Source organism: Engystomops pustulosus, chromosome 7, assembly GCF_040894005.1.
Source record: "Engystomops pustulosus chromosome 7, aEngPut4.maternal, whole genome shotgun sequence".
Taxonomy (NCBI): Eukaryota; Metazoa; Chordata; class Amphibia; order Anura; family Leptodactylidae; genus Engystomops; species Engystomops pustulosus.
In genome coordinates this window covers 5,740,720-5,765,831 of record NC_092417.1, presented here as the reverse complement: position 1 = coordinate 5,765,831, position 25,112 = coordinate 5,740,720, and the positions used below count along the sequence as shown (strand labels likewise).

General features: G+C 49.0%; 1 long non-coding RNA gene across 1 annotated transcript in view; it reads right to left on the bottom strand.

The window, feature by feature from the left end:
• Nucleotides 1-2,189: 2,189 nt before the first annotated feature.
• LOC140069168 (uncharacterized) overlaps nucleotides 2,190-25,112 on the bottom strand; it is a 32,830-nt gene continuing 9,907 nt past the window's right edge. The window contains exons 2-6 of the long non-coding RNA XR_011848724.1: nucleotides 16,675-16,743; nucleotides 5,766-5,857; nucleotides 4,900-4,938; nucleotides 4,774-4,824; nucleotides 2,190-2,357 (exon numbers count right to left, since the gene is read on the bottom strand). This is a non-coding gene — a long non-coding RNA (uncharacterized lncRNA). The remainder of the gene's footprint in view (nucleotides 2,358-4,773; nucleotides 4,825-4,899; nucleotides 4,939-5,765; nucleotides 5,858-16,674; nucleotides 16,744-25,112) is intronic.

Here is a 25,112-nt window from a genome sequence, read left to right as displayed (position 1 = left end):
CAGTGTTATGTATTGTCCTTCGAGAGATGTGTAATCAGACCTCACACTGCTGTGCTCTGTACTCTCTACAGCCAGTGTTATGTATTGTTCCTGGAGAGATGTGTAATCAGACCTCACACTGCTGTGCTCTGTGCTCTCTGCAGCCAGTGTTATGTATTGTCCCTGGAGAAATGTGTAATCAGACCTCACACTGCTGTGCTCTGTGCAGCCAGTGTTATGTATTGTCCCTGGAGAGATGTGTAATCAGACCTCACACTGCTGTGCTCTGTGCTCCCTGCAGCCAGTGTTATGTATTGTCCTTGGAGAGATGTGTAATCAATCCTCACACTGCTGTGCTCTGTGCTCTCTGCAGCCAGTGTTATATACTGTCCCTGGAGAGATGTGTAATCAGACCTCACACTGCTGTGCTCTGTGCTCTCTGCAGCCAGTGTTATGTATTGTCCCTGGATAGATGTGTAATCAGACCTCACACTGCTGTGCTCTGTGCTCCCTGCAGCCAGTGTTATGTATTGTCCTTGGAGAGATGTGTAATCAGACCTCACACTGCTGTGCTCTGTGCTCTCTGCAGCCAGTGTTATGTATTGTCCTGTAGAGAAGTGTAATCAGACCTCACACTGCTGTGCTCTGTGCTCCCTGCAGCCAGTGTTGTGTATTGTCCTTGGAGAGATGTGTAATCAGACCTCACACTGCTGTGCTCTGTACTCTCTGCAGCCAGTGTTATGTATTGTTCCTGGAGAGATGTGTAATCAGACCTCACACTGCTGTGCTCTGTGCTCTCTGCAGCCAGTGTTATGTATTGTCCCTGGAGAAATGTGTAATCAGACCTCACACTGCTGTGCTCTGTGCAGCCAGTGTTATGTATTGTCCCTGGATAGATGTGTAATCAGACCTCACACTGCTGTGCTCTGTGCTCTCTGCAGCCAGTGTTATGTATTGTCCCTGGAGAGATGTGTAATCAGACCTCACACTGCTGTGCTCTGTGCTCTCTGCAGCCAGTGTTATGTATTGTCCCTGGAGAGATGTGTAATCAGACCTCACACTGCTGTGCTCTGTGCATCCAGTGTTATGTATTGTCCCTGGAGAAATGTGTAATCAGACCTCACACTGCTGTGCTCTGTGCAGCCAGGGTTATGTATTGTCCCTGGAGAGATGTGTAATCATACCTTTTTGTACACTGTTAGTAGTAGCTCGTAGAGAGGATAACCCTAGCTACAATCTTGGAATTCACATATATCACAGTCCTGCTGCTACTAACAACATACAAAAAGGTCTGATTACACATCTCTCCAGGGACAATGTATAGCACTGGCGTCAGAGAGAACAGAGCACAGCAGTGTGAGGATACACCCCCAGTGCACAAGGAGGAGCTACAATCCTGCAATATGAATCCATATTTCATAGTCCTGCTGCTAAGAACATAAACAAAGATACATCTCTCCAGGGACAATACCTGACACTGCATCTAGAGAGCACAGCAGTGTTAGGACTCTCCCCTAGCATAATCCTGGAATATAAATCCACATATCACAGTCCTGCTGCTACTACAAACATACACAAAGGTCTGATTACACATCTCTCCAGGGACAATACATAATGCTGGCTGCAGAGAGCACAGAGCACAGCAGTGTGAGGTCTGATTACACATCTCTCCAGGGACAATACATAACACTGGCTGCACAGAGCACAGAGCACAGCAGTGTGAGGTCTGATTACACATCTCTCCAGGGACAATACATAACACTGGCTGCAGAGAGCACAGAGCACAGCAGTGTGAGGTCTGATTACACATCTCTCCAGGGATAATACATAACACTGGCTGCAGAGAGCACAGAGCACAGCAGTGTGAGGTCTGATTACACATCTCTCCAGGACAATACCTAACACTGGCTGCAGACAGCACAGAGCACAGCAGTGTGAGGTCTGATTACACATCTCTCCAGGGACAATACATAACACTGGCTGCAGAGAGCACAGCAGTGTGAGGTCTGATTACACCTCTCTCCAGGGACAATACATAACACTGGCTGCAGAGAGCACAGAGCACAGCAGTGTGAGGTCTGATTACACATCTCTCCAGGGACAATACATAACGCTGGCTGCAGAGAGCACAGAGCACAGCAGTGTGAGGACACACCCTAGTACAATCCTGTGACCTCAAAGATGGCGGACAGAGGAGGCGGAGCCCAGCTATCAAATCAATTTATTAGATTATTATAAAATTCAGGATCTACAAAAGTCAAGACAACAGCAGCTCCTGGGAAAACGTATAACAAGGACGGAAGTGTCCAGGAGGAGGAGTCTGCGGCCGCTGCACTCCCATAGGATCAGTCCTCAGCGCAGAACTTCAGGGTGTGTGGCTGTTAGAGAGATACAGACAGAGGTAAGTACACGGATATACATGTGACCCCGCTCGGGTACGGTACCCACCTGTCCGGGGAGGGCTCCGCAGACTCGCCCCATAACCGCGGCACTAGGATAGAGAAGACGTCAGGTACCGCAGACCCGGCGCCGATCCATCGCACACAGACACATCACCACCTTCCACCAGCAGGAAGAGCTGCCACAGGGGGGCGCTCCAGCACCGGTCATCCTCCAGGGGGCACAGTGCGCCCAATCATACTGTAATCCAGGAAGAAGACCACCGCCACGTCACCTGCCACGTCAGACACCCAGCATCTGTGCAGCGATAGCGCTCACACAGCTGTCCTCACACTGCTGTGTCCTGAGCCCTCTGCACAGCCCCTTCCATGTGATAGAAGAGACTGCTCAGACGTGATCACTGAGCCAATCCCTCATCACAGCGGTCACATGCTAACCAATCAGACGTGATCACTGAGCCAATCCCTCACTACAGGGGTCACATGCCATCCAATCAGATCTGATCACTGAGCCAATCCCTCACTACAGCGGTCACATGCCATCCAATCAGATGTGATCACTGAGCCAATCCCTCACTACAGCGGTCACATGCCATCCAATCAGATGTGATCACTGAGCCAATCCCTCACTACAGCGGTCACATGCCATCCAATCAGATGTGATCACTGAGCCAATCCCTCACCACAGCGGTCACATGCCATCCAATCAGATGTGATCACTGAGCCAATCCCTCACCACAGCGGTCACATGCCATCCAATCAGATGTGATCACTGAGCCAATCCCTCACTACAGCGGTCACATGCCATCGAATCAGATGTGATCACTGAGCCAATCCCTCACTACAGCGGTCACATGCCATCCAATCAGATGTGATCACTGAGCCAATCCCTCACCACAGCGGTCACATGCCATCCAATCAGATGTGATCACTGAGCCAATCCCTCACCACAGCGGTCACATGCCATCCAATCAGATGTGATCACTGAGCCAATCCCTCACCACAGCGGTCACATGCCATCCAATCAGATGTGATCACTGAGCCAATCCCTCACCACAGCGGTCACATGCCATCCAATCAGATGTGATCACTGAGCCAATCCCTCATCACAGCGGTCACATGCTAACCAATCAGACGTGATCACTGAGCCAATCCCTCACTACAGGGGTCACATGCCATCCAATCAGATCTGATCACTGAGCCAATCCCTCACTACAGCTGTCACATGCCATCCAATCAGATGTGATCACTGAGCCAATCCCTCACTACAGCGGTCACATGCCATCCAATCAGATGTGATCACTGAGCCAATCCCTCACTACAGCGGTCACATGCCATCCAATCAGATGTGATCACTGAGCCAATCCCTCACCACAGCGGTCACATGCAATCCAATCAGATGTGATCACTGAGCCAATCCCTCACTACAGCGGTCACATGCCATCCAATCAGATGTGATCACTGAGCCAATCCCTCACTACAGCGGTCACATGCTAACCAATCAGACGTGATCACTGAGCCAATCCCTCACTACAGCGGTCACATGCCATCGAATCAGATGTGATCACTGAGCCAATCCCTCACTACAGCGGTCACATGCCATCCAATCAGATGTGATCACTGAGCCAATCCCTCACCACAGCGGTCACATGCCATCCAATCAGATGTGATCACTGAGCCAATCCCTCACCACAGCGGTCACATGCCATCCAATCAGATGTGATCACTGAGCCAATCCCTCACCACAGCGGTCATATGCCATCCAATCAGATGTGATCACTGAGCCAATCCCTCACCACAGCGGTCATATGCCATCCAATCAGACATGATCACTGAGCCAATCCAGATTTGGTGTGGAGATAATGACCCCCGGTCTGAGCGGCATCACCTTCCAGGGGCTCCACGTGTCATCAGTGACCGCCGGCCTGACCCTGATCCAGACTGCGAGGAGTCCTGCACTGGCGCAGTGGACGGAGCTAAACCCCTTAGATGTCATGGTCAAAAGTCACCGTCTTCTTGTCTCCTTACTGAAGAACAGATTCTCATTATGGGGCTGTATGTATGAGGGTCCAGCCCTGGCTATAGGGGACCCCCGACCTCCATCACCATCCCCGGGGTCCGGCCTGCAGTTCAGGAGTGAGCGGAGGAGGAGGACACGTTACCGGTGCAGGACTCCTCGCAGGCTGACGGACACGTGGAGCCCCTTGTAGGTGACGCCGCTCAGATAACATGCCGGAACGTAAGATACTCCGCCATTCACCACCCACCATGGTTATAGGGTGCTATACACAGTATATACATCTCACCTCCCTAGTATGATGAGTATATAGCGCCCTCTAGGGGAGGATTCTGGGAATTGTCTACTATAACATGAAATCCAGCAGTGGGGATGTACCTGGTCTCTAGCCTCCGGTCCACATCTCCTGAACACCCCTGACAGGTCCTCCTGCAATCAAAAGATAAACCTTAGCCCGCTGTTGTCCCCTGTTATCAGCCTGCAGACTGTGGTGAGAGCACTTACCGTGGAGGTTGTCACTGTGGATCTTGTTCTCCCCGTCCCCTGCAGGTGAACAAGCAGGACAGCAAGTAACCTCTACCAGGAGAAGGACCTGCACGTGTCACATGGTCATGTATCGGCAGGTCCTATATAAGATTAGAGGGTCTTGTCTGCATTTAGGGGTTCAGAAGGGTAAAGCTGGACGTAGAGGTGGACAGGTAACCCGGAGGCTGACCCCCCAGGAGCAGAAGACCCCTGTAATCTGTTTCATCTACTTATTCAGCAGGTGTGACTGCACAGACTACAGTGTTATGTACAGTCCCTGGAGACATGTGGAGACCTTTATCTATGTTATTAGTAGCAGCAGGTCTGTGATATATGTATTTATAATCCAGGACTGTCCTCACACTGCTGTGCTCTCCACAGCCCATGTTAGATATTGTCCCTGGAGACATGTGTAATCAGACTTTTATGTATGTTGTTAGTAGCAGCAGGACTGTGATATATGGATTTCTATTCCAGGATATACTAGGAAAGTGTCCTGACACTGCTGTCCTCTGTGCAGTGCAACAGTTTCACGGCCCCTCACTCAATCACAAATCTGCCATGACTTTTACTCAGAGAAATAACATGTAGAAAGCCAAGAGCGCTGCAGTGCGAGCTCAATCCCACAGTACAATCCTGGAATATAAATATATTTGTCACAGTACTGCAGCTACTAACATACAGAAAGTTAGAATTACCCATCTCCCTGGAGACAATACCTAACACTGACTGCAGAGAACACAGAGCACAGTGGTGTAAGGATGTGCCTACCAGCCCACATGGAGAAACTACAAACCTTTACTATAAAGCCACATTTCACAGTCCTGCTGCTACTAACAACTTACACCAATGATTGCCCATGGCCCTCAGATAGGGTGTCCGTACCAGGGGAGCTGCTGCGGGTCTCTTGGCCTTGAGGCTTAGAGGTTCTACCAACCTGGAACACAAGATATGATATCATGTGTCCGATAGCATGAAATTCAAAAAATGGGCCGTGCACAAGCACCAGTTACATATCAATTCTGTCACAAGACGGATCTGTCCACACAGCAAAACTAGAATCAATGTATACAAAAAGAGAAGAGACGCGTCACCTGACAATATACAAAATCACTTTATTGTAGTAACAGAAAGGCAAACATGAGATTTATTTGTGTCCCGACACAGACAAGAAAGACGGATTACAGACAATTAATATTGTACCAAGGACATTCGTAAATTCATTGGCCAGAATTACCTGCGAGGAGAACTGGAAAACACCTCCTGCACTATAACAGTCCTCCAAGACCTCCACCTCCTGCACTATAACAGTCCTCCAAGAGCTCCACCTCCTGCACTATAACAGTCCTCCAAGAGCTCCACCTCCTGCACTATAACAGTCCTCCAATAGCTCCACCTCCTGCACTATAACAGTCCTCCAAGGGCTCCACCTCCTGCACTATAACAGTCCTCCAAGAGCTCCACCTCCTGCACTATAACAGTCCTCCAGGAGCTCCACCTCCTGCACTATAACAGTCCTCCAAGAGCTCCACCTCCTGCACTATAACAGTCCTCCAAGAGCTCCACCTCCTGCACTATAACAGTCCTCCAAGAGCTCCACCTCCTGCACTATAACAGTCCTCCAATAGCTCCACCTCCTGCACTATAACAGTCCTCCAAGAGCTCCACCTCCTGCACTATAACAGTCCTCCAAGAGCTCCACCTCCTGCACTATAACAGTCCTCCAATAGCTCCACCTCCTGCACTATAACAGTCCTCCAAGAGCTCCACCTCCTGCACTATAACAGTCCTCCAAAAGCTCCACCTCCTGCACTATAACAGTCCTCCAAGAGCTCCACCTCCTGCACTATAACAGTCCTCCAAGAGCTACATCACCTCCTGCACTATAACAGTCCTCCATGAGCTCCACCTCCTGCACTATAACAGTCCTCCAAGAGCTCCACCTCCTGCACTATAACAGTTCTCCAAGAGCTCCACCTCCTGCACTATAACAGTCCTCCAAGAGCTCCACCTCCTGCACTATAACAGTTCTCCAAGAGCTCCACCTCCTGCACTATAACAGTCCTCCAAGAGCTCCACCTCCTGCACTACAACAGTCCTCCAAGAGCTCCACCTCCTGCACTATAACAGTCCTCCAAGAGCTCCACCTCCTGCACTACAACAGTCCTCCAAGAGCTCCACCTCCTGCACTATAACAGTCCTCCAAGAGCTCCACCTCCTGCACTACAACAGTCCTCCAAGAGCTCCACCTCCTGCACTATAACAGTCCTCCAAGAGCTCCACCTCCTGCACTATAACAGTCCTCGAAGAGCTCCACCTCCTGCACTATAACAGTCCTCCAAGAGCTCCACCTCCTGCACTATAACAGTCCTCCAAGAGCTCCACCTCCTGCACTACAACAGTCCTCCAAGAGCTCCACCTCCTGCACTATAACAGTCCTCCAAGAGCGCCACCTCCTGCACTATAACAGTCCTCCAAGAGCGCCACCTCCTGCACTATAACAGTCCTCCAAGAGCTCCACCTCCTGCACTATAACAGTCCTCCAAGAGCTCCACCTCCTGCACTATAACAGTCCTCCAAGAGCTCCACCTCCTGCACTATAACAGTCCTCCAAGAGCTCCACCTCCTGCACTATAACAGTCCTCCAAGAGCTCCACCTCCTGCACTATAACAGTTCTCCAAGAGCTCCACCTCCTGCACTATAACAGTCCTCCAAGAGCTCCACCTCCTGCACTATAACAGTCCTCCAAGAGCTCCACCTCCTGCACTACAACAGTCCTCCAAGAGCTCCACCTCCTGCACTATAACAGTCCTCCAAGAGCTCCACCTCCTGCACTATAACAGTCCTCCAAGAGCTCCACCTCCTGCACTATAACAGTCCTCCAAGAGCTCCACCTCCTGCACTATAACAGTCCTCCAAGAGCTCCACCTCCTGCACTATAACAGTCCTCCAAGAGCTCCACCTCCTGCACTATAACAGTCCTCCAAGAGCTCCACCTCCTGCACTATAACAGTCCTCCAAGAGCTCCACCTCCTGCACTATAACAGTCCTCCAAGAGCTCCACCTCCTGCACTACAACAGTCCTCCAAGAGCTCCACCTCCTGCACTACAACAGTCCTCCAAGAGCTCCACCTCCTGCACTATAACAGTCCTCCAAGAGCTCCACCTCCTGCACTTTAACAGTCCTCCAAGAGCTCCACCTCCTGCACTATAACAGTCCTCCAAGAGCTCCACCTCCTGCACTATAACAGTCCTCCAAGAGCTCCACCTCCTGCACTATAACAGTCCTCCAAGAGCTCCACCTCCTGCACTATAACAGTCCTCCAAGAGCTCCACCTCCTGCACTATAACAGTCCTCCAAGAGCTCCACCTCCTGCACTATAACAGTTCTCCAAGAGCTCCACCTCCTGCACTATAACAGTCCTCCAAGAGCTCCACCTCCTGCACTATAACAGTCCTCCAAGAGCTCCACCTCCTGCACTATAACAGTCCTCCAAGAGCTCCACCTCCTGCACTATAACAGTCCTCCAAGAGCTCCACCTCCTGCACTATAACAGTCCTCCAAGAGCTCCACCTCCTGCACTATAACAGTCCTCCAAGAGCTCCACCTCCTGCACTATAACAGTTCTCCAAGAGCTCCACCTCCTGCACTATAACAGTCCTCCAAGAGCTCCACCTCATGCACTATAACAGTCCTCCAAGAGCTCCACCTCCTGCACTACAACAGTCCTCCAAGAGCTCCACCTCCTGCACTATAACAGTCCTCCAAGAGCTCCACCTCCTGCACTATAACAGTCCTCCAAGAGCTCCACCTCCTGCACTATAACAGTCCTCCAAGAGCTCCACCTCCTGCACTATAACAGTCCTCCAAGAGCTCCACCTCCTGCACTATAACAGTCCTCCAAGAGCTCCACCTCCTGCACTATTACAGTCCTCCAAGAGCTCCACCTCCTGCACTATAACAGTCCTCCAAGAGCTCCACCTCCTGCACTATAACAGTCCTCCAAGAGCTTCACCTCCTGCACTATAACAGTTCTCCAAGAGCTCCACCTCCTGCACTTTAACAGTCCTCCAAGAGCTCCACCTCCTGCACTATAACAGTCCTCCAGGAGCTCCACCTCCTGCACTATAACAGTCCTCCAAGAGCTCCACCTCCTGCACTATAACAGTCCTCCAAGAGCTCCACCTCCTGCACTATAACAGTTCTCCAAGAGCTCCACCTCCTGCACTATAACAGTCCTCCAAGAGCTCCACCTCCTGCACTATAACAGTCCTCCAAGAGCTCCACCTCCTGCACTATAACAGTTCTCCAAGAGCTCCACCTCCTGCACTATAACAGTTCTCCAAGAGCTCCACCTCCTGCACTATAACAGTCCTCCAAGAGCTCCACCTCCTGCACTATAACAGTCCTCCAAGAGCTCCACCTCCTGCACTATAACAGTTCTCCAAGAGCTCCACCTCCTGTACTATAACAGTTCTCCAAGAGCTCCACCTCCTGCACTTTAACAGTCCTCCAAGAGCAACACCTCCTGCACTATAACAGTTCTCCAGGAGCTCCACCTCCTGCACTATAACAGTCCTCCAAGAGCTCCACCTCCTGCACTATAACAGTCCTCCAAGAGCTCCACCTCCTGCACTATAACAGTTCTCCAAGAGCTCCACCTCCTGCACTATAACAGTTCTCCAAGAGCTCCACCTCCTGCACTATAACAGTCCTCCAAGAGCTCCACCTCCTGCACTATAACAGTCCTCCAAGAGCTCCACCTCCTGCACTATAACAGTCCTCCAAGAGCTCCACCTCCTGCACTATAACAGTCCTCCAAGAGCTCCACCTCCTGCACTATAACAGTTCTCCAAGAGCTCCACCTCCTGCACTATAACAGTCCTCCAAGAGCTCCACCTCCTGCACTATAACAGTCCTCCAAGAGCTCCACCTCCTGCACTATAACAGTTCTCCAAGAGCTCCACCTCCTGCACTATAACAGTTCTCCAAGAGCTCCACCTCCTGCACTATAACAGTCCTCCAAGAGCTCCACCTCCTGCACTGTAACAGTCCTCCAAGAGCTCCACCTCCTGCACTATAACAGTCCTCCAAGAGCTCCAGAGTCCGTGCTGAGGAGCAACCTGGACAATACACAGAACCCGATGTAGAGAGAATAAAGGGTCAACACAGGTAAGTCCTAAGTGTGAACTGGTCCAAGTGTAGGTCAGGGAAGTCTCAGTCGGCGTCCCATGTCAGATAGCCTTAGGGTGCTACGATTGGTGTGAAGGAGGTGTAGGGCTTCCCACGCGTTCCGTCCCCTAAATGGGGGACTTCCTCAGGGGTAGAAGTGCCCACTGTAGAGCTCGGCTCCCATAAATACCCCCCATCGTACCTATGAATTTGTTATGTGCCCAATCAGCGAGGCAGTCGTTCCCGCGCCGAAACCGGAAGTGACGGAACCGGAAGTGACCTGCTCCGGCCTGGAGACTGATCAGATATCGCAATATTTGGTTGCTAGGTGCCGAATATACAAGAAGGTATCAGAATCCCTCGATACAATGTTGCTAGGAACTAGGAACATCAAAGCCAAGTTGTCCTTACAATAAAATACACTGTAAATAGTGCGGCGCTTGAACGGTGGGGAATCCCAATACAATATTATTATTAAGCGCCGGATATATCAAGTCAAGGTCGGCCTTTTAATTCATTACTATATACAATGCGGCACCTATATAAAGGTACAATAAAGACTGGATGTGTATGTACCATCCGTGAAATCCGCGGGTACAACAACACCTGTCCAGCATTACCAACGCGGGAGCCCACTTCTTTCAAATTAAGGTTTTGTCTACAGTCGCCACACATTTTCGCAACTTTCATGGTTGTAAAACTAGGGGCATTAGAGACTTGTACTCGAAGAGACCGCTACGTCCCGGGGATCGTGCACAACAGGCGCTGTGCTCGCAAAACGAACCCGTGTATCTTACTGTGCGACATACTGACCTCACTGCTACACAGCCATAACAAAGTACACACTGACCTACAAAAAACAAGCCCACATTAAAATAAGTCTATATCAATAAGTAAAACCTAGGGAAGTGGTTTAAAACAAAAAAATCCTGCAAGGTCACTGCTACAGGAATTATTTTACCTCTCCCTTTATTCTTTCCATTCGCACTGCTGCATGAGGGTTTGTTTTTTCATGATAACTTGTATTTTGTAATGGCTCTATTTTATGTTTCACAAAATGTTTTGATAAAATTGTAATGACAAAAATGTAAAAAAAATTCCATTATGTTTTGTGTTTCCCTTCACAGTATATGCCCGGCCTTGGCATGACCATTTTTATCTCTTTCGAATTATAGAAATTTTTATTGGGTGTTACTACTTTTTTCATAAACAAAGATGTAAAGGGGTTTTTATTTTTTGCAGTGCAAGCTGTATTTTTTATTGGTACTGTTTTTTGGGTATATTAAAATATTTTTTTTTCTGTCTGTGGGGAGGGGGGTTGTTGGGTTGGGGTAGGTGAAATGTTTTATGCATTGTACTGTGTCTGTATTTGTAATGTTCACTTTATTGTATTGTAAAATCAGAAAAATTTAATAAAAAAATATCTGATTTTAAAAAAATGTATATTTTTTTCTGTCTTCTGGGGACATTGCAATGCTATTCTTAAGAAGATTAGTAAATTGCCAGCTCTGGGAACCTCCGCATAGCAGCAAGTGCTATGAAGAAGCCCCTGACCTCTAACTAACCTCAGACTTGTTAGCCGAAATTGACTATGGTGTTTGAGTAAACTCTCAGCCCTCCCCCAAGAAGAATTAAATAAGTGTCGAAAAAGTAGCACATGTCCAAAAAGGGTGCCAAATAAAACTACTGGGGTATAGAAAGTGGCAAGAAAGGACAGGGAGAAAGCGCTAATAGTGTGACATCTTAGGGGGTAACAGATGGACATAGAGCTGTAGATGGTGCTCACCGTTTTAGGTTGTGCTGCAGATTGTAGGCTTTGTGGTGATAATTTTTGCCTGGCGCTGCCTCCAGAGGATAATCTCATAAATAGAGTCACCAAATCCTATAGTGGTCTATTGTTGGGGTCCAAAAGTATGGCGCACACAGAGGTGAGTATACAAAAAAAATTTTTTATTCAAGGTCTTTAAAACACAACGCGTTTCGGGGCGTTCTACCTCTTTCTCAAGTGAACAAAAGACTGAGTACAGTGACAGAATAAAGAGGAGTTTTAACCCAATGGGGCAAGACAAGTATATAAATAAGTAAAAAACAAACAGATAAAAAACATGGTAAGTATTGGTTGTGCAGATACGTTCTTAAATCGTGAACATGGTGGTAAAATGATATCATCATTGGAAGGATCACATCTGTGTATCAACTATAAAATATTGTACAAATAATAAACAAACGGTAATAAAGATTTGTAGATGTACATAATTTCATATAAGAGTACATATAGGGCAGTGATGGGGAACCTTTTAGAGACCGAGTGCTCAAACTACAACCAAGACCCGCTTATTTATCGCAAAGTGCCAACACAGAAATGTAATTTATGATTTATACTCCCTTCTCTGTCACAGCTTTCATTGATACCAGCACCTGAGGCACCAATACAGCAGAAAATAGAAGACATTTGGATGATCATTGTAGCTTCATTCCAGGGTCCCATAAACAGGAAGAATTGTCAGGGCCGGAGCAGGAGCTACAATGATCATCCAGATCTTCGCACTCCTCCTGTAGTCCCAGGTAGAGCTGTCACTTTAAAATAGCTCTGTGCACAGCAAGTCCTGGGCTGTCTGGGACTGCAGGAAGATACCTGGAGTCATCTCTGGTGATGGCCTGAGTGCCCACAGAAAGGGCTCCGAGTGCCACCTCTGGCACCCGTGCCATAGGTTCGCCACCACTGATATAGAGAGATGATAGTTAAGGACAAGGTTAGTTACTTACGCATAATAGGATATCCAAGCTTGTTCAATATCGAGAAAGGTTGTTATATCAGTCACTGAACCGCTTGAGCTGCCAGATGCTCTCTCTCCGACAAACAATAGAACTGATAGCCCTTTCAACTTATCCTCTATTACTGTACACAACTCCTCTGCTCCCCCGAGCCAGACCAACACTCCCCCAATCGCCTCTGAACCTTAGTCATGTGACCAACACATGCCCGCCAACCCCTATAGAATTAACCATTCCAAGCAACGGGAACCTTCCCAACCAATCATCCGCTAACATAGCACTTAGTCCGAAACTCCCAGTACTGAGTACCCCAAGAACCCCACATCATTATTTTTTACAACAAGGCCAGTTCAAGGCCCAAAAAAGAAAAAATGTAGACGAGGCACTAGGGGAGGCACGAGAAGAAGTTTCAACATAAATATCAAGACCACTCCAAAAGAACAAAAAACTGAAATAAAGATTTTCAACTTATCTAAATATAATCTCAGCGAACCAGAAATAAGCTTACTTAATAAGGGTCTCTCATACTGTCCTACATCTAAATTTGATGATTTCCAACTGTTTCGTGGCCTACACTCTTTCACCAGGAAACTGACCTTAGCAAGACACTGTAACCTGCCAAAAACCACAAAAACCCTTACTGAACCCCTACCCTCCACCGCGACACCACCTGACAGAGAGGAGTCTACAAATCTGGTCCAAGTCGAGCTCACCCAAACCCCCCTTACCACCCAGTCATTAATAGTGGGTTGAAACCCAAATCCACTTTTTACCCTTTACACCATAGGGGTAACAACATTCAGACATTTGTGTCACTAGTAGAAAAAAAACTTTGAGGTATCAATTCGGATACACAGCTCTCACATAATCTTACTTACAGAGAAAGACTGGCAATAAAATCTCTAATGAACAATAGTTCCATCAGAGGTCGCACTAACATTCTTCCAGAAGGGTAATAATACTCCTCTCACAATTTTTGAGGAGTATTTTTAACCGAGGAGGAGTACGAAATTTTTACTAATAAATGTATAACTCCCAGGCGGATATATAGGGGCAGATTTACTTACCCGGTCCGTTCGCGATCCAGCGGCGCGTTCTCTTCGGTGGATTGGGATCCGGCCGGGATTCACTAAGGTAGTTCCTCCGATGTCCACCAGGTGGCGCTGCTGCGCTGAAAAGCATTGTTCCGCACTGGAATTCACCGGGCCGGACCAAGTGAAGGTAAGCGCGTCCCAAGCGACACTTTTTTTGTTTTAAATGCGGCGGTTTTTCCGAATCCGTCGGGTTTTCGCTCGGTCACGCCCCCTGATTTCCGTCGCGTGCATGCCAGCGCCGATGCGCCAAAATCCGATCACGTGCGCCAAAATCCCAGGGCAATACAGGGAAAGTCGGCGCAAATCGAAAATATTCGGGTAACACGTCGGGAAAACGCGAATCGGGCCCTTAGTAAATGACCCCCATAGTGTTAAGAGACGTCTATTAATACAAGGAAAAAGTAACAGCTCCTGTTTTCTGTGCTTAAAAGGGTTTTCCCACAAATTCAAGTTAGGCCATATCCACGGGATAGGGTCTAATTTGAATTCTTGGGAAAACCCCTTTAGGGCGCATGCACACGTTTTTTATGCGTATTTGACTTATCCAAAGGCTTCACGTGCTGAAGTAACATTGCGTTTTAGCCAATGCAATGGAAACGCAATGTTACTTCAACATGTGATCAAGGAATCCGTAAAAAACGCAACGCATCGTGTGAATGCGCCCTCAAATAGCAAGTATGTATTAAACGAGTGGCGCACAACATTTTTGTGGTGTCTTCACACATGGCGTTTTCAAACACATCAGAACAGCTGAGAAGAGATTTGCCCAATTACATTGCTGTCAACATTGTGTTAACAAAACGCATGCATCAACGCAATTTTATTGCGTTTTGTAAATGAAATCTTGACACCAATGTAATTAGGCAAATCTCTTCTCAGATCTGTTGTGATGTGTTTGAAAATGTATGTAATAACCTCGCCCTTAGGCTACATTCACACTACCATATGGGGGACGTATGTACGGCCGCAAGCTTGTGGCTGTACTTATGTCCTCAATAGATACGGCTCCGTACACGGGAAAATGACATGTCTTTCCCCGTGTTACGGCCCGTACCCAATGCATTTTAATGGAGAGGAGTGGGGTGACCTCTCCATGGCACCGAACGCATGCCTGCCCGGCAGGGCCGGATTAAAGGAGGGGCTCATGGGGCTCGAGCCCCAGGGCCCCCACCACTTTCACTTTTTAAGGGGCCCCCACCAGTTTTGGACAGTCAGCGACTTAGCTCAGCTGTGTCTCTGTGCACAATGCGCAGCTGCCGGTGGCCGCTCGCAATGCACATAAGGGTCTAGGATGACAGCTGTGACAGTGAGACACAGCTGCCTTCGCTGGGGGAGATCACCATTTTCTACAGGGGACTGGCGGCTATAGTCTACAGGGGGCTGGAGGCTTTATACTACAGGGGTCTGGTGGCTTTATACTACAGGGGGCTGGCAGGCTATATACTACAGGGGGCTGGCAGGCTATATACTACAGGGGGCTGGCAGGCTATATACTACAGGTAGGCTGTCAGGCTATATACTACAGGGGGGCTGGCAGGCTATATACTACAGGGGGGCTGGCAGGCTATATACTACAGGGGGGGCTGGCAGGCTACTAACCTCCAAAATCATTGTTGGAAGGGCCCCCACCAGTTTGCGCCCTGGGGCCCCCACCACCCTTAATCCGGCCCTGCTGCCCGGCTACGGCCTGCTGGGCATACGTTTGTGTGAATGCAGCCATACTGTCTACAGAGCGGACTATGGCTGATGGCGGCCCCAGATGCGGTTTGGGGGCCATAATATATGTGTTCCTTGCTTTACTCAAATATAGATGACAGATAACAGTGATCTAATGGTAAGAGCCATTTGGATCACTGTCATCAGGGATCTGTATACAGAGACATGCAGAGAGGGTGTATACAGAGACACGTGACCTGGGAACCCTCCTACTGGTGGGTCACTTTAGATGTGTCTGCCCTGTATTCAAATATCCCGCACCAAGAGGGCATTTATAGGATTAACCAGCATCTAGAAATAGGGGGACTAATGCCTAAGGCTACATTCAGACTGCCGTATGGGGGACGCGTGCGGCACGTCCTATCTTTTCCGGTAATACGGCGCCGTGCGCCATAACTTCCTATGGAGAGGGGCGGGGATGAGCTGCGCTCACCTCCTCCTCCTCTCCCCGTGCACTGCCGTTGCATGCTACGCTACGGTACGGGTGGGCAACGGCAGTGTGCATGTAGCGTAAGAAACAAAGAATTTTTATCCTTGACGCAATACGCTTCATACTTACCCATAATGTTTTTAACTTTGAAAAAAAAAAATACAGACAGACGAGGGGCACGGCGATGGGTACCAAATTCGCCCCAAGCTTCGCAAATCTGTACATGGGCGAATTCGAAACTGAATATATCTCCAATAACCCCAAATGGTCCAACAATATCATCTATTACAAGAGGTACAGCGATGATTTGTTGCTGATCTGGAAGGGTACGGAGGATGACATTCTGTAACTTCCATCAACCAGAAAAACTGGGGTCTGGCCTTCACGCAATCTATCTCCAAATCAGAAATCTAATTTTTGGATCTGCACCTACAGATAAAAAAAACAACAAAATCTGTACTGAGGCCTTCTGTAAGAAGCTTTCTCCATATCAAGAGCGCAGACCGCTACAAGTGGCGTAAACACATTCAGTCAATTCAGACGTATCCGTAAGAACTGTACTGACACTGAATCTTTTCAAACACAAAGCAAGATTTCGAGATAAGACATTTCCTCCAAAAATTATCTCTTCAGCCTGCAACAAAGAAAGAAAAGTCATCTAATCAGGGACAAAAAAAAATGTAGACTAAATTTCATCACGACCTATAACGATAACCACCCTCGTTAGGCATTGGCTTATTTTACTAGGTGACCCCTATCTGAGACCACAACTCCCTAATAAACCAACCATGACCTACAGGAGATCCCAAACCCTAAAAAATGTACTACAAGTACCAGCCCCCCATAGTGTAATACTACAAGCACCCGCCTGCCCCCCATAGTGTAATACTACAAGCACCCGCCTGCCCCCCATAGTATAATACTACAAGCACCAGCCTGCCCCCCCCATAGTGTAATACTACAAGTACCAGCCCCCCATAGTATAATACTACACGTACCCGCCTGCCCCCCATAGTGTAATACTACAAGTACCAGCCCCCCATAGTATAATACTACACGTACCCGCCTGCCCCCCATAGTGTAATACTACAAGTACCAGCCTGCCCCCATAGTGTAATACTACAAGCACCCGCCTGCCCCCCATAGTGTAATACTACAAGCACTCGCCTGCCCCCATAGTGTAATACTACAAGTACCCGCCTGCCCCCCATAGTGTAATACTACAAGCACCAGCCTGCCCCCCATAGTGTACTACTACAAGTACCAGCCTGCCCCCCATAGTGTAATACTACAAGTACCCGCCTGCCCCCCATAGTGTAATACTACAAGTACCAGCCTGCCCCCCATAGTGTAATACTACAAGTACCAGCCTGCCCCCCATAGTGTAATACTACAAGTACCAGCCTGCCCCTATAGTGTAATACTACAAGTACCAGCCTGTCCCCCATAGTGTAATACTACAAGCACCAGCCTGCCCCTATAGTGTAATACTACAAGTACCAGCCCCCCATAGTGTAATACTACAAGCACCCGCCTGTCCCTATAGTGTAATACTACAAGTACCAGCCTGCCCCTATAGTGTAATACTACAAGTACCAGCCTGCCCCTATAGTGTAATACTACAAGCACCAGCCTGTCCCCCATAGTGTAATACTACAAGTACCAGCCTGCCCCTATAGTGTAATACTACAAGTACCAGCCTGTCCCCCATAGTGTAATACTACAAGTAACCGCCTGCCCCCCATAGTGTAATACTACAAGCACCAGCCTGTCCCCCATAGTGTAATACTACAAGCACCAGCCTGTCCCCCATAGTGTAATACTACAAGTACCAGCCTGCCCCTATAGTGTAATACTACAAGTACCAGCCTGCCCCTATAGTGTAATACTACAAGTACCAGCCTGCCCCCCATAGTGTAATACTACAAGTACCAGCCTGCCCCTATAGTGTAATACTACAAGTACCAGCCTGTCCCCCATAGTGTAATACTACAAGCACCAGCCTGCCCCTATAGTGTAATACTACAAGTACCAGCCCCCCATAGTGTAATACTACAAGTACCAGCCTGTCCCTATAGTGTAATACTACAAGTACCAGCCTGCCCCTATAGTGTAATACTACAAGTACCAGCCTGCCCCTATAGTGTAATACTACAACTACCAGACAGCCCCCCCCATAGTGTAATACTACAAGCACCCGCCTGCCCCTATAGTGTAATACTACAAGCACCAGCCTGCCCCTATAGTGTAATACTACAAGTACCCGCCTGCCCCCCATAGTGTAATACTACAAGTACCAGCCCCCCCATAGTGTAATACTACAAGTACCAGCCTGCCCCCCCATAGTGTAATTTTACAAGTACCAGCCCCCCATAGTGTAATACTACAAGTACCAGCCAGCCCCCCCATAGTGTAATACTACAAGTACCAGCCAGCCCCCCTATAGTGTCATACTACAAGTACCAGCCCCCCATAGTGTAATACTACAAGTACCAGCCAGCCCCCCCATAGTGTAATACTACAAGTACCAGCCCCCCATAGTGTAATACTACAAGTATCAGCCTGCCCCCCATAGTGTAATACTACAAGTACCAGCCTGCCCCCCATAGTGTAATACTACAAGCACCCGCCTGCCCCCCATAGTGTAATACTACAAGTACCAGCCTGCTCCTATAGTGTAATACTACAAGTACCCGCCTGCCCCCCTTAGTGTAATACTACAAGTACCAGCCTGCCCCCCATAGTGTAATACTACAAGCACCCGCCTGCCCCCCATAGAGTAATACTACAAGCACCTGCCTGCCCCTATAGTGTAATACTACAAGCACCCGCCTGTCCCCCATAGTATAATACTACAAGTACCAGCCCCCCATAGTGTAATACTACAAGTACCAGCCTGCTCCTATAGTGTAATACTACAAGTACCAGCCCCCCATAGTGTAATACTACAAGCACCGGCCTGTCCCCCATAGTGTAATACTACAAGCACCCGCCTTTCCCCCATAGTATAATACTACAAGTACCAGCCCCCCATAGTGTAATACTACAAGTACCAGCCTGCTCCTATAGTGTAATACTACAAGTACCAGCCCCCCATAGTGTAATACTACAAGTACCAGCCTGCCCCCCATAGTGTAATACTACAAGTACCAGCCCCCCATAGTGTAATACTTCAAGTACCAGCCTGCCCCCATAGTGTAATACTACAAGTACCCGCCTGCCCCCCCATAGTGTAATACTACAAGCACCCGCCTGTCCCTATAGTGTAATACTACAAGCACCCGCCTGCCCCCCATAGTGTAATACTACAAGTACCAGCCTGCCCCCCATAGTGTAATACTACAAGTACCAGCCCCCCCATAGTGTAATACAACAAGCACCAGCCTGCCCCCCATAGTGTAATACTACAAGTACTAGCCTGCCCCCATAGTGTAATACTACAAGTACCAGCCCCCCATAGTGTAATACTACAAGTACCAGCCAGCCCCCCCCATAGTGTAATACTACAAGTACCAGCCTGCTTCTATAGTGTAATACTACAAGTACCCGCCTGCCCCCCTTAGTGTAATACTACAAGTACCAGCCTGCCCCCCATAGTGTAATACTACAAGCACCCGCCTGCCCCCCATAGTGTAATACTACAAGCACCCGCCTGCCCCCATAGTGTAATACTACAAGCACCCGCCTGTCCCCCATAGTATAATACTACAAGTACCAGCCCCCCATAGTATAATACTACAAGTACCCGCCTGCCCCCCATAGTGTAATATTACAAGCACCCGCCTGCCCCCCATAGTGTAACACTACAAGCACCCGCCTGCCCCCATAGTGTAATACTACAAGCACCCGCCTGCCCCCATAGTGTAATACTACAAGCACCCGCCTGCCCCCATAGTGTAATACTACAAGCACCCCCCCCATAGTGTAATACTACAAGCACCCGCCCCCATAGTGTAATACTACAAGCACCCGCCTGCCCCCCATAGTGTAATACTACAAGTACCAGCCTGCCCCCCATAGTGTAATACTACATGTACCAGCCCCCCATAGTGTAATATTACAAGTACCCGCCTGCCCCCATAGTGTAATACTACAAGCACACGCCTGCCCCCCATAGTGTAATACTACAAGCACCCGCCTGCCCCCCATAGTGTAACACTACAAGCACCCGCCTGCCCCCATAGTGTAATACTACAAGCACCCGCCTGCCCCCCATAGTGTAATACTACAAGCACCCGCCTGCCCCCATAGTGTAATACTACAAGCACCCCCCCCCATAGTGTAATACTACAAGTACCAGCCTGCCCCCCATAGTGTAATACTACAAGCACCCGCCCCCATAGTGTAATACTACAAGCACCCGCCTGCCCCCCATAGTGTAATACTACAAGTACCAGCCTGCCCCCCATAGTGTAATACTACATGTACCAGCCCCCCAGTGTAATATTACAAGTACCAGCCTGCCCCCCCATAGTGTAATACTACAAGCACCCGCCTGCCCCCCATAGTGTAATACTACAAGTACCCACCTGCCCCCCATAGTGGAATACTACAAGCACCCCCCCCCATAGTGTAATACTACAAGTAACCGCCTGCCCCACATAGTGTAATACTACAAGCACCCGCCTGCCCCCCATAGTGTAACACTACAAGCACCTGCTTGCCCCCATAGTGTAATACTACGAGCACCCGCCTGCCCCCCATAGTGTAATACTACAAGCACCAGCCTGCCCCGATAGTGTAATACTACAAGCACCCGCCCCCCCCATAGTGTAATACTACAAGTACCAGCCTGCCCCCCATAGTAATACTACAAGCACCCGCCTGCCCCCCATAGTGTAACACTACAAGCACCCGCCTGCCCCCCATAGTGTAATACTACAAGTACCAGCCTGCCCCCCATAGTGTAATACTACAAGCACCCGCCTGCCCCGATAGTGTAATACTACAAGCACCCGCCCCCCCCATAGTGTAATACAAGTACCAGCCTGCCCCCCATAGTAATACTACAAGCACCCGCCCCCATAGTGTAATACTACAAGAACCCGCCTGCCCCCCATAGTGTAATACTACAAGTACCAGCCTGCCCCCCATAGTGTAATACTACATGTACCAGCCCCCCATAGTGTAATATTACAAGTACCAGCCTGCCCCCCCATAGTGTAATACTACAAGCACCTGCCTGCCCCCCATAGTGTATTACTACAAGTACCAGCCCCCCATAGTGTAATACTACAAGCACCCACCTGCCCCCATAGTGTAATACTACAAGTACCAGCCCCCCATAGTGTAATACTACAAGTACCAGCCAGCCCCCCCATAGTGTAATACTACAAGTACCAGCCCCCCATAGTGTAATACTACAAGCACCCGCCTGCCCCCCATAGTGTAATACTACAAGTACCAGCCTGCCCCCCATAGTGTAATACTACAAGCACCCGCCTGCCCCCCATAGTGTAATACTACAAGTACCAGCCTGCCCCCCCATAGTGTAATACTACAAGCACCCCCCCCATAGTGTAATACTACAAGTAACCGCCTGCCCCCCATAGTGTAATACTACAAGCACCCGCCTGCCCCCCATAGTGTAATACTACAAGTACCAGCCTGCCCCCCCATAGTGTAATACTACAAGCACCCCCCCCATAGTGTAATACTACAAGTAACCGCCTGCCCCCCATAGTGTAATACAAGCACCCGCCTGCCCCCCATAGTGTAACACTACAAGCACCTGCCTGCCCCCATAGTGTAATACTACAAGCACCCGCCTGCCCCCCATAGTGTAATACTACAAGCACCCGCCTGCCCCGATAGTGTAATACTACAAGCACCCGCCCCCCCCATAGTGTAATACTACAAGTACCAGCCTGCCCCCCATAGTAATACTACAAGCACCCGCCTGCCCCCCATAGTGTAACACTACAAGCACCCGCCTGCCCCCCATAGTGTAATACTACAAGTACCAGCCTGCCCCCCATAGTGTAATACTACAAGCACCCGCCTGCCCCGATAGTGTAATACTACAAGCACCCGCCCCCCCCCATAGTGTAATACAAGTACCAGCCTGCCCCCCATAGTAATACTACAAGCACCCGCCCCCATAGTGTAATACTACAAGAACCCGCCTGCCCCCCATAGTGTAATACTACAAGTACCAGCCTGCCCCCCATAGTATAATACTACATGTACCAGCCCCCCATAGTGTAATATTACAAGTACCAGCCTGCCCCCCCATAGTGTAATACTACAAGCACCTGCCTGCCCCCCATAGTGTATTACTACAAGTACCAGCCCCCCATAGTGTAATACTACAAGCACCCACCTGCCCCCATAGTGTAATACTACAAGTACCAGCCCCCCATAGTGTAATACTACAAGTACCAGCCAGCCCCCCCATAGTGTAATACTACAAGTACCAGCCCCCCATAGTGTAATACTACAAGCACCCGCCTGCCCCCCATAGTGTAATACTACAAGTACCAGCCTGCCCCCCATAGTGTAATACTACAAGCACCCGCCTGCCCCCCATAGTGTAATACTACAAGTACCAGCCTGCCCCCCCATAGTGTAATACTACAAGCACCCGCCTGCCCCCCATAGTGTAAAACTACAAGTACCAGCCTGCCCCCCATAGTGTAATACTACAAGCACCAGCCTGCCCCCCATAGTGTAACACTACAAGCACCCGCCTGCCCCCATAGTGTAATAGTACAAGCACCCGCCTGCCCCCATAGTGTAATACTACAAGCACCAGCCTGCCCCCCATAGTGTAATACTACAAGCACCCGCCTGCCCCCCATAGTGTAATAATACAAGTACCAGCCTGCCCCCCATAGTGTAATACTACAAGTACCAGCCTGCCCCCCATAGTGTAATACTACAAGCACCCGCCTGCCCCCCATAGTGTAATACTACAAGCACCCGCCTGCCCCCCATAGTGTAATACTACACGTACCCGCCTGCCCCTCCCATAGTGTAATACTACAAGTACCAGCCTGCCCCTCCCATAGTGTAATACTACAAGCACCCGCCTGCCCCCCATAGTGTAATACTACAAGTACCAGCCCCCCATAGTGTAATACTACAAGTACCAGCCCCCCATAGTGTAATACTACAAGTACCAGCCCCCCATAGTGTAATACTACAAGCACCCGCCTGCCCCCCATAGTATAATACTACAAGCACCAGCCTGCCCCCCCCATAGTGTAATACTACAAGTACCAGCCCCCCATAGTATAATACTACACGTACCCGCCTGCCCCCCATAGTGTAATACTACAAGTACCAGCCCCCCATAGTATAATACTACACGTACCCGCCTGCCCCCCATAGTGTAATACTACAAGTACCAGCCTGCCCCCATAGTGTAATACTACAAGCACCCGCCTGCCCCCCATAGTGTAATACTACAAGCACTCGCCTGCCCCCATAGTGTAATACTACAAGTACCCGCCTGCCCCCCATAGTGTAATACTACAAGCACCAGCCTGCCCCCCATAGTGTACTACTACAAGTACCAGCCTGCCCCCCATAGTGTAATACTACAAGTACCCGCCTGCCCCCCATAGTGTAATACTACAAGTACCAGCCTGCCCCCCATAGTGTAATACTACAAGTACCAGCCTGCCCCCCATAGTGTAATACTACAAGTACCAGCCTGCCCCTATAGTGTAATACTACAAGTACCAGCCTGTCCCCCATAGTGTAATACTACAAGCACCAGCCTGCCCCTATAGTGTAATACTACAAGTACCAGCCCCCCATAGTGTAATACTACAAGCACCCGCCTGTCCCTATAGTGTAATACTACAAGTACCAGCCTGCCCCTATAGTGTAATACTACAAGTACCAGCCTGCCCCTATAGTGTAATACTACAAGCACCAGCCTGTCCCCCATAGTGTAATACTACAAGTACCAGCCTGCCCCTATAGTGTAATACTACAAGTACCAGCCTGTCCCCCATAGTGTAATACTACAAGTAACCGCCTGCCCCCCATAGTGTAATACTACAAGCACCAGCCTGTCCCCCATAGTGTAATACTACAAGCACCAGCCTGTCCCCCATAGTGTAATACTACAAGTACCAGCCTGCCCCTATAGTGTAATACTACAAGTACCAGCCTGCCCCTATAGTGTAATACTACAAGTACCAGCCTGCCCCCCATAGTGTAATACTACAAGTACCAGCCTGCCCCTATAGTGTAATACTACAAGTACCAGCCTGTCCCCCATAGTGTAATACTACAAGCACCAGCCTGCCCCTATAGTGTAATACTACAAGTACCAGCCCCCCATAGTGTAATACTACAAGTACCAGCCTGTCCCTATAGTGTAATACTACAAGTACCAGCCTGCCCCTATAGTGTAATACTACAAGTACCAGCCTGCCCCTATAGTGTAATACTACAACTACCAGACAGCCCCCCCCATAGTGTAATACTACAAGCACCCGCCTGCCCCTATAGTGTAATACTACAAGCACCAGCCTGCCCCTATAGTGTAATACTACAAGTACCCGCCTGCCCCCCATAGTGTAATACTACAAGTACCAGCCCCCCCATAGTGTAATACTACAAGTACCAGCCTGCCCCCCCATAGTGTAATTTTACAAGTACCAGCCCCCCATAGTGTAATACTACAAGTACCAGCCAGCCCCCCCATAGTGTAATACTACAAGTACCAGCCAGCCCCCCTATAGTGTCATACTACAAGTACCAGCCCCCCATAGTGTAATACTACAAGTACCAGCCAGCCCCCCCATAGTGTAATACTACAAGTACCAGCCCCCCATAGTGTAATACTACAAGTATCAGCCTGCCCCCCATAGTGTAATACTACAAGTACCAGCCTGCCCCCCATAGTGTAATACTACAAGCACCCGCCTGCCCCCCATAGTGTAATACTACAAGTACCAGCCTGCTCCTATAGTGTAATACTACAAGTACCCGCCTGCCCCCCTTAGTGTAATACTACAAGTACCAGCCTGCCCCCCATAGTGTAAT